We start from the raw sequence: 9645 nt of genomic DNA, 5'->3' as shown, positions 1-9645 counted from the left end.
TCCTTCCCATCCCTCACACAGCCTTGCTCAGGCTCACCCTGCATCCAACCTTCACCTCTTTCAACCAGCCTCCCAATATCTCACCTTTTCTCATCCATTCACCCATTTTTAACCCCCACATGCCCACTTCCTTGCCCAACTTCACCTAACCTCATTGCTCCTCACCTCTTGTCTTTCCTCTGCTTCTCCTCCATTTGCTTCCCTTCCCCAGCCTCACTCTGGGTCATCCAGTCTTGCCCTGCTTCATTCAACCTCACACCATCTTCACCAGCCAATCAAAACTTTATTCTCCCTCATCCTGTCTCACTTCCCTCCAAATTCATGCCATGTTCATGCCCTTCTCATTTTCATTCTTCTTCATTCAACCTCTCCATCTTTGAATAACTTCATCCAGTGTCACTCAGCTGCAGTCCACCTTACCCAACCTCACACAATCTTCCTCATCATCACCCTCACTCCATTCTCCCTCATTACCCACCCACCTATGCTAATTTTACCAGCATCCTTCCAGCATGTTCCCCCTTCTCATCATTCTCCCCTGCACTCTCAAACCTCAATTTGCCTTACCCAGACTTATCCTACTTCCCTCAAATTCATCCCACCCTCACCTTTCCCACTTCTTTACTGTTCTTCTTCCAAACTTCCTTCTCCTTGCACATTCTCATTCAAATTTATTGCACCTTATCCAAATCTCACCAAGTTTAACTACATCTTATCACACCCAATCCTTCCTCATCACAGGTCACTCAACTTCATCTAACATCCCACTTTACCCAGCACTCTCTCTCAATCTCATGTCTACTCACATAACTTAACCCCACATCATCATCATCCCTTTCCCAAAAAAACCCAGCCTTGATGACGATCAGGGAGGGTTCCATCTCCATTCACGTTTTGGTACAATGAAAACATCCTATTGCCTACTCTTCATGTGCCCTTAACTTCACCATCAGAATCTATTAAGGATACATATTCTTGGCCTGATTGCTGAGGGACCTGGTCATGTTTGGCAAGTGGGAGTTGCACAGGCCATGACCCCCAACCATGGAACAGAGTAACTCAATTCTGGGTTAGACTAAAAGAAAATGGATCTGGTAAATTGTTCCAGGTCCATAGGGGCCTTTGCTATACCTAAGAGTGGTGAACCTCAGTGCTAAAACTGTTACCCCAAAATATCCATTTTCCCAACCCACCATCCAGCCCAAGTTTCCATAGCTTAACCCCACCCTCCACAGCAATTAGCATGGGAAGTCCGAGAGAGAGCTCAAGGAGAAGAGACAATTTTTCTGTTGACAAGATTTTTCAGAGACCCTTCAGATCTCTGTTGTGCAGGCTGTAAATGAATGGGTTCAACATAGGTGTAACTACTGTGTACATCACAGCAAAAGCTTTATCCTTTACAGTTGTGCGGATAGAGGAGGGGCTGAGGTAGACTGCAATGGTGGTCCCACAAAAAGGGTGCCACTACAGAGAGCTGGGAGCTGCAGGTGGAGAAGGCTTTCTTCCTGCCCCCTGCAGAGGGGATCTTTAGAATAGCCATGACAATTCCAGCATAGAAAGCAAGGATGCAGAGGAAGGGTGTGATGATCACCATTCTACCCACAATGAGTACCAAGATCTTGTTGCCTATAGTGTCAGAACAGGCCAACCGGAGCAGTGGTTTGAGGTCACAGAAGAAATGAAGGAGCTCAGTGCTGGCATAGAAGTTCAAGAAAAACATCAGGAGGGGGGTGTGCCAGAGAAATCACAATGGAGAAAGCCCAGGGCAAACCTACCATCAAACCACAGAGACGTGGCCTCATGATTGTTGTGTAGTGCAGTGGATGACAGATGGCCACAAAGCAGTCATAGGCCATCACAGTGATCAAGACATAGTCTACAATTCCAAAAAAGTGGAAAAAGTACATCTGTGTCAGGCAGCAAACATAGGAGATGGACTTACTCTTGGACAGAATGTTTGCCAACATCCTTGGGATGGTAGAGGACAACAAAGGAGAGTTTGGAGAGAAAAAAGTACCTAGGAAAGTGGAGGTGTGAATCACAGCCAGTGGCCAGGATGATTAGTAGGTTTCCTCATCAGAATGATGAGGAATATTGCAAAGAGGACAGCCTGCTGTTCAGACTTGTCTGAAAGTCCCAAGAGGAAGAATTCTTGAGCATTTGTTTTATTCTCTAGTTCTGTGTATCTAGAGAAAGAAAGAATGGATTATAACTCCATCGCTAGGAGCCTTCAAGCAACAGGAGGATGCCTGCCATCAAGGGGACTGTAGCACTAAGAAGTTGTATTAGATACACACAAATGGGCTGTAACTGGAAATTTTGTCTGTGTCAACGTAGTCTCAGTCCCTATGAGCATTTTGAGCTGATATTTCATACATTACATTCATTATTTAGCTTTGGGTTCTCTAAAAACCCCAGATCTTTTTCACATGAACTATGTCTGGCTACACTTCCACCTTGCTGTACTTTGCAGTTAATGCTTTGAACTCAGATGCAAAACTGTGAGATTGTGGAATCCCTATGAAGTTGTATCTTATCGCAATAAGCCCTCTTTTCAGATAACCTCTGAGATCCCTTTCACCTTTAAGAACTCACAACTAAGACCAAGGGGAAGAAGTTACACAGTACTAAACACAGTATTCTGAATGTCATCTGAGTGGCACTGTCACTAGTTTAGACACTAGCTTGCATTACAATAGCTACTCAGGCACCCTATAACACTATTAATTCACATTTCAGACCACTAAAGTTTTTTTTCAAAATTCCTCTTTAGCCAAACTGCTACCATCTTGTTCTTGGGAAGTCCATTTTTTTAAACCAAATGTAAGACTTTACATTTATGCCTATTCAATTTAATCTGGTTCATTTGTCCCAATGTCCTAGGCTGTCAAGATCTTTAGAACCCCAAGGGTATCATCCAATGTGTCAGCTTGCTTTCTATCATGAGCAAATTTTTTAAGATGCCCTCTATGTCTTTGTACATCCCTATTATAAAAAGGTGAAACAGGACAGGAACAAGCCTAAGTCCCTAGGACACTCCAGTAGAGATCTCCTTCCAAGTTAACATTGAGTCGTTAATGGGTAACTTGGGATCCAACCATTCCTTTGCTTCCAAATCTTCCCAGTTGTAATATAATTTGGCCTACATTCTTCCCTATTTGTCTATAAGAAAAAGAAGAGAGACTTTATCAAATGCTTTACCAAAGACTAAGTAAACTCAATCGGCAGTATTCTGCATATCTACTGATGTAGTAACCATATGGGGAAAAAAGAAAGAAAGAAAGAAAGAGAGAAAGAGAAAAAAGAAAGAGAGAGAGAGAGAGAGAGAGAGAGAGAGAGAGAGAGAGAGAGAGAGAGAGAAAGAAAGAAAGAAAGAAAGAAATAGAAAGAAAGAAAGAAAGAAAGAAAAAAGAAAGAAAGGAAGGAAGAAGGAAAGAAGGAAGGAAGGAAGGAAGGAAGGAAGGAAGGAAGGAAGGAAGGAGGCACTGCCATGACTGTTGTTAAAGCCATGATGGCTTTTTGTGATCACAGATTCTTTTTCTGGATATTCACTAGACATCCCTTTAATACAATGTTTTCTTTTATGCCAATAATCAAAATCAAGTTCACTAGCCTATAGTTTTCAGACTTGGTTTTCCTTTTTTTAGAAATCAAGAGACCATTTGCCTCGCCCCAATTCTGTAGAGTATGGCAATCCCCCATTTTCACTATAATCTTCCAAGAAGCACTAAAAATGACTCAATACTACCATTTACCAGGGATTTTTTCAGTATTTGTGAAGTTGGTTAATCTGAGCCTTCTCCCTTTTAGTCATCAAGCTAAGCTTTGTGCTCTCTTGCTATCTGCTTACTCATATTGGGTACCAATCCCCTATTAATCCATTTTTGTCCGTACATTATAATCCAAAAATAATTTTAGTCAGCAGAGAAAAGAAAAGCTAAATAATACTTGACCAGCTGTGTTCTCCCGTCTGTCATTTATCATTGTCCCATCCACTCCCAGCAGAGGACCTATCACTTCTTTGATCCGTCTCTTTTCTCTAGTATAAGTATCTTTTAAAACATTTTCTGTTGACTTGTGTTTTACTTGCCTACCTAGATCATTCTGAACTTCAGCATTTCTACCACACTGTAGGAATTTGTCCTTTATCATCTGTCCTTGTTCCCATCTCCTGAACATGACTTTTAGTTTTGAGAGTATGTCTTCTTATCTAGCACAGGCCAGAAGTGCAGCAGCCACTCAGGCTCAATCCCACTGCTCAGCAGCATGAAAACTTTTATTAGCTGCGTTTAGGACCTGGGCCAGGTCATTCTTCCTTAGGCAGCCTGGTGCTCACCACCACCACCACAAACTCCCGAGGGTTCATTGTACTGCTACTGAACTTAGAGATGACCCCCAAATAGCTTTAGTCCACTACAGTTCAGAAGTTCCAAGCTCAAATGGTCCACCATCCTCAGCCTCCTCAGTAACAGAGAATACAGGTGAGCACCACAACACCCAATTGTACGTGATTCTTTGAAACTTAAGTTGCCCAAGTGCTTTGTGCATACACGTTGAGTAATTTTAGACAATTCCCCCTTTTCCATCATTAAAATTATTTCCCTTTGTGTCTTCACAATTTAAATCTTGAAGGCTTTCCATTCCCCCAGGTTGATTTTTTCTGTAAATTTAGTCCATGAGACCTAGCCTTTCTCTGAACCCTAAAACCCAGCTCATAAATCAGACTGTGCCTAGCTTTACTCCCCTCTATCCAAAATTCTGAGATAAAATAGTAGATTCCTATCATTTCCTTCCCAACTAGATTCTCTGTATTGGGAAGAATCACATCCAGAACAGAATTTCCCCTTGTTGGTTTCTCTATATTTTGAAGAAGGAAAATGGCATTCAGAAAAATGAAGAGGAGAATGCTGAGCGAGTAAAATGTGGGAACAGGAGCAGGCCTAGGGAGGAAGTACTGAGTATAGCAGCAATCAAGCCCCAGGCCTCTCAGCCCAGGAAACAAGTCTGTCGGAGCTATGGGAGACAACAGCACAGAGCCTGAGGCCATGGAAGCAGCTACTATGGAGGCCTCCAGCCCATGGTTAAAGGTTTGAAACTCACCTTGAACTTCCCAGAGCCATGATGACAAGGTAAAATGGCTCTCATCTCTCTCTTGAATAAACCCAGAGAGTACTCCCTAGGGAGAAACAGAGGAGCCAGAAGTGGGGCATCAGTAGCCTTTCAGTGAGAGAAGTTGGGGAGAGGGCCCTTCTTGTGGTGGCAGAAGGAGACTAGCGCAGGAAGACAGGTGTCCCAGCAGGCCCCACCTCAGCAGAACAATGAGAGTTACTGAGCCCCAGCAGGGTGGAGCTAGCAAACCTCAACACCAGGACCCCAGACATGCCTTTGCAGCCAGGGGAAGTGGCAGACACCAGCACAGACAACAGCTGAGACCACCTGTGCTGTAGAGCAGTCCCAGGGGAAAGGAGACTTCCAGCAGCCAGACCACCCCTCCCCCACACCTCACAAAACCAGAGGCAATAGCACACAAAGTCAGTGAGCAGGCCCACAGATCCCAACACAACAAGCTTGGGATACAGCCCCCTAAGCCCCAGAAGCAGATATCCACTTTAGAGGTCAGGAGAAAGAAAACACCATAAAAAAGCACACTAAAAAGACAAAGACCATTGAATCCTATTATGGAGATAGGGAAGATCAAAATACCAATTCAGAAGACGACAGCATGGACACTATACCCACATCTGAAACCTCAAGAGGGAATATGAACTGGTCTTGAGCCCAAAAAGCATTTCCTAGAAGAACTCAAGAAGGACTTTAAAAACCAAATTAGAAAGGTAAAAGAAAAAATGGAAAAAATGGGAAAAAAATTCACTGATGAAAACAAATCTTTAAAAAGTAAAATCAGCGAAATGGTTAAGGAGATTCAGAATATAAATGGAGAAAGTGTCTCATTGAAAAGTAAAGTCAACCCAGTGGAAAAGGAGAAAGAGAAGCTAAAGGAAGAAAACAATACATTAAAAATTAGAATTGGACAAGTGAAAGCTAATGACTCTATGAGACATCAAGAATCAGTCAAACAAAATCTAAATAATGAAAAAATAGAAGAAAACATGAAATATCTGATCAGAAAAACAACCAACCTGGAGTGTGGATCCAGGAGATACAATCTAAGAATTATTGGTCTACCAGAAAGCCACAATGAATAAAAGAGCCTGGATAGTGTCTTCCAAGAAATCATTAAGAATAACTGCCTTGCAGTCCTAGAACCAGAGGGTAAAATAGTCATAGAAAGAATCTACCGATCACCCCCTGAAAGAGATCCCAAATTGAAAACTCCAAGAAACATTATAGCCAAATTCCAGAATTATCAAGTCAAGGAGAAAATACTGCAAGCAGCCAGAAAGAAACAATTCGAATATCACAGAACTACGGTCAGGATCACACAGGATCTTTCAGCTTCTACATTAAATGACAGGAGAAATTAGAATATGATATTTTGAAACACAAAAGAGATGGGACTACAACAAAGGATCAACTACCCAGCAAAATTGAGCATAATTTTTCAGGCAAGGAGATGGACATTCAATGAAATGAAGAAATTCTAGATCTTCTGGATGAAAAGGCCAGAGCTCAATGGCAAATTTGATCTTCAAACACAAAATTCTAGAGAGACATAAAAAGGTAACCAGGGAGGAAAAACCCTTGTTAATCAATATGGCAAGTTATTTACATCCATATATAGGATTGTATTGTTTTATATACGATATATCATATATATATACATGTCAATCTTGAGAATAGTACAGTTATTATGACAATTGAAAGGGATATACATAGACTGTGGGTGTCAGTATAAAATAACTGATATAATGATAAAAACATAATTAAGAGATGTAAAGGGGGGGTTCTGGTAGAAGAGGTAAGGAGGTAGTAGAAAAGGGTAGATTATATCACATGAAGAGGCACAAAAACATGTTATAGTAGAGGGAAAGAAGGGAGGGGGAAGAGCAGTATTTGAGCTTTTCTGTCATCGGATTTGGTTCAAGAAGGGAGTAACATATTCTGATAAGTATAAAAATCAAACATGGTCCACAGATAGTAGGAGGGGAAAGGAGAAAGAAAAGGAAGGGGGTGGTCAGAAGGGAGGGAAGAAGTAGCAAGAGGAAAAAGGTAAGATAAGGGAGGGGAATCGAGAGGGAGGGTAAACTGAGGAAGGCGGTGGTCAAAAACAAATAGAGGGAGAAGGGAGAAATAAAATCATAAACAGTGGAGAAATAGGATGGATAAAAAGACACAGATAGTAATCATAACTGAGAATGTGAATGGGATGAATTCCCCCACAAAACAGAAGCAGATAGCAAAATGGATTAAAAACCATAATCCTACAACATGTTGTTTACAAGAAACACATTTGAAACAGGGGGATACACACAAGGTAAAGGTAAAAGGAGAATAATATATTGTGCTTCAGCTAAAGTAAAAGAAAAAAAGCAGGGGTAGCAATCCTAATCTCAGACAAAGCAAAAGCAAAGATAGATCTAATTAAAAGAGATAAGGGAAGACACTATATCCTGCTAAAAGGCACCATAGACAATGAAGCAATAACATTATTTAACATATATGCACCAAGTGGTATGGCATGCAAATTCTTAGAGGAGAAGTTAAGGGAATTACAGGAAGAAATAGACAGCAAAACTATAATGGTGGAGGACCTCAACCTCTCCCTCTCTGAACTTGATAAATCTAACCTCAAAATAAACAAGAAAGAAGTTAAGGAAGTCAATGGAATTTTAGAAAAGGCAGATGTAATAGACCTCTAGAGAAAACTGAATGGGTAAAAAAGGAATATACTTTTTTCTCAGCGGTACATGGCACATACTCAAAAACTGACCATGTACTAGGGCATACAAACCTCACATTCCAGTGCAGAAATGCAGAAGTAGTCAAAGCATCCTTTTCAGATCATGATGCAATAAAAATTATTTGTAATAAAGGACCATGGAAAAACAAACTAAAAATTAATTGGAAACTAAATAATCTAATCCTAAAGAATTAGTGGGTCAAAGAACAAATCATACAAACAATAACTCATTCAAGGGAAGGACAACAATGAGACAGCATACCAAAACTTATGGGATGCAGCAAAAGCAATTCTTAGGGCAAGTTTTATGTCTGTAAATGCTTACATGAATAAAATAGATAAAAAGGAGATCAATGAATTGGGCATGTAACTGAAAAAGCTTGGAAAAAGAACTAATTGAAAATCCCCAATTAAATACCAAATTAGAAATACTGAAAATCAAAGGAGAGATTAATAAAACTGAAATTAAGAAAACTATCAAATTAATAAATAAAATTAAGAGCTGGTTTTATGAAAAAACCAATAAAATTAATAAACCTTTGGCCAATTTGATTAAAAAAAAGAAAGAAGAAAACCAAATCACCAGTATCAAAAATGAAAAGGGTGAACTCACCTCCAATGAAGAGGAAATTAAAACAGTAATTAGGAATTATTTTGCCCAATTGTATGCCCCATAAATTTGACAACCTTAGGGAAATGGATGAATATTTACAAAAATATAAATTGCCCAGGTTAACAGCTGAGGAGATAAAATACCTAAGTAACCCCATCTCGGAAAAAGAAATTAAGCAAGCCATCAATGAACTCCCTTGGAAAAATTGCATTAACATTAAATGTACACAGCATCCCACCCAGAGGCCCAGGGGCTGCAGGGAACCTGCTCACCCAGCACCCCATCCAGAGGAGCACAGTACCCCAACCAGAGGTGCAGGGCCTGTAGGGGATTGTAGAGGGACTGTAAATCCAGTGCAATTTGCAGGTCTTCCCTGCCCATTAATTGGCCTCAGGTGGAACCCATTAAGGGAAATTTGATCATGGGAAGCTTGTTTTGTAGGAAGGCTCACACCTTTTGCTAATTTCTAATTCAGCACTGTGTTAGGAGAATTGTGATGCCCTCTGACCCTGAAGAAGTGTATATATACTCTGAGGTTAGGATTTTGCTTTGGAGGCTCACTCATTGGAAGACTGTTCCTGTTACTTGGCTGGATGAGATTCTGGGTAGCAGTTAAGGAGCCCCAGCTTTGAAAAACCCAGATGTTGGTGCTTCTCTCTCTGGTAACTATGTATGTATTGCTATGGTCCAACAGTTAGAAGCCCTGTTTGTTGATTTGTGTTATTTTCTGTACTGATAATTTGTTTGCATTTTCTTTGAAGTTCAGGTGCTGACTTTTCTCCTGAACTAAGTGAATGATGTATATGTTTAATTAAAGTAAGATTGTTGACTCCTTTAAAGTTGCTTTCCTTTAGAAAAGCAGATCAAAGAACCTGTGCTAGCAGCTCTCCTGTGTGCTGGTGTTATTGGTCTTATACCACCACAGCAGCTGCAAGTAGCATTGCTGTTACAGCATACCCTCCACAGAGGACACTGGGTTTGCAGGTTCCCTACGAACACTGCCCCAGTGGGTGGGATGCTGAGCACACCCCCCTCCCCACAGAGGACACAGGGTCTGTACATTCCCTGCTGCCCTTGTGCCTCTGGGTGGGATGTGAATATCTCATGAGATAATATTTAAATGCTAACTCTTATTTTCGGAGATAATTGTCTGTCTACTGAATATGCAGTT

General features: G+C 40.9%; 1 pseudogene; it reads right to left on the bottom strand.

Annotated features, from left to right (window-relative positions):
* Nucleotides 1-1264: 1264 nt before the first annotated feature.
* Nucleotides 1265-5120, bottom strand: LOC118830847 (annotated as a pseudogene).
* Nucleotides 5121-9645: the final 4525 nt, after the last annotated feature.

The sequence above is a fragment of the Trichosurus vulpecula genome, chromosome 1 (assembly GCF_011100635.1).
Source record: "Trichosurus vulpecula isolate mTriVul1 chromosome 1, mTriVul1.pri, whole genome shotgun sequence".
NCBI classification, from domain to species: Eukaryota; Metazoa; Chordata; class Mammalia; order Diprotodontia; family Phalangeridae; genus Trichosurus; species Trichosurus vulpecula.
Note: the sequence above shows the minus strand (reverse complement) of the source record. Positions and strands in the feature narration are given on the sequence as shown.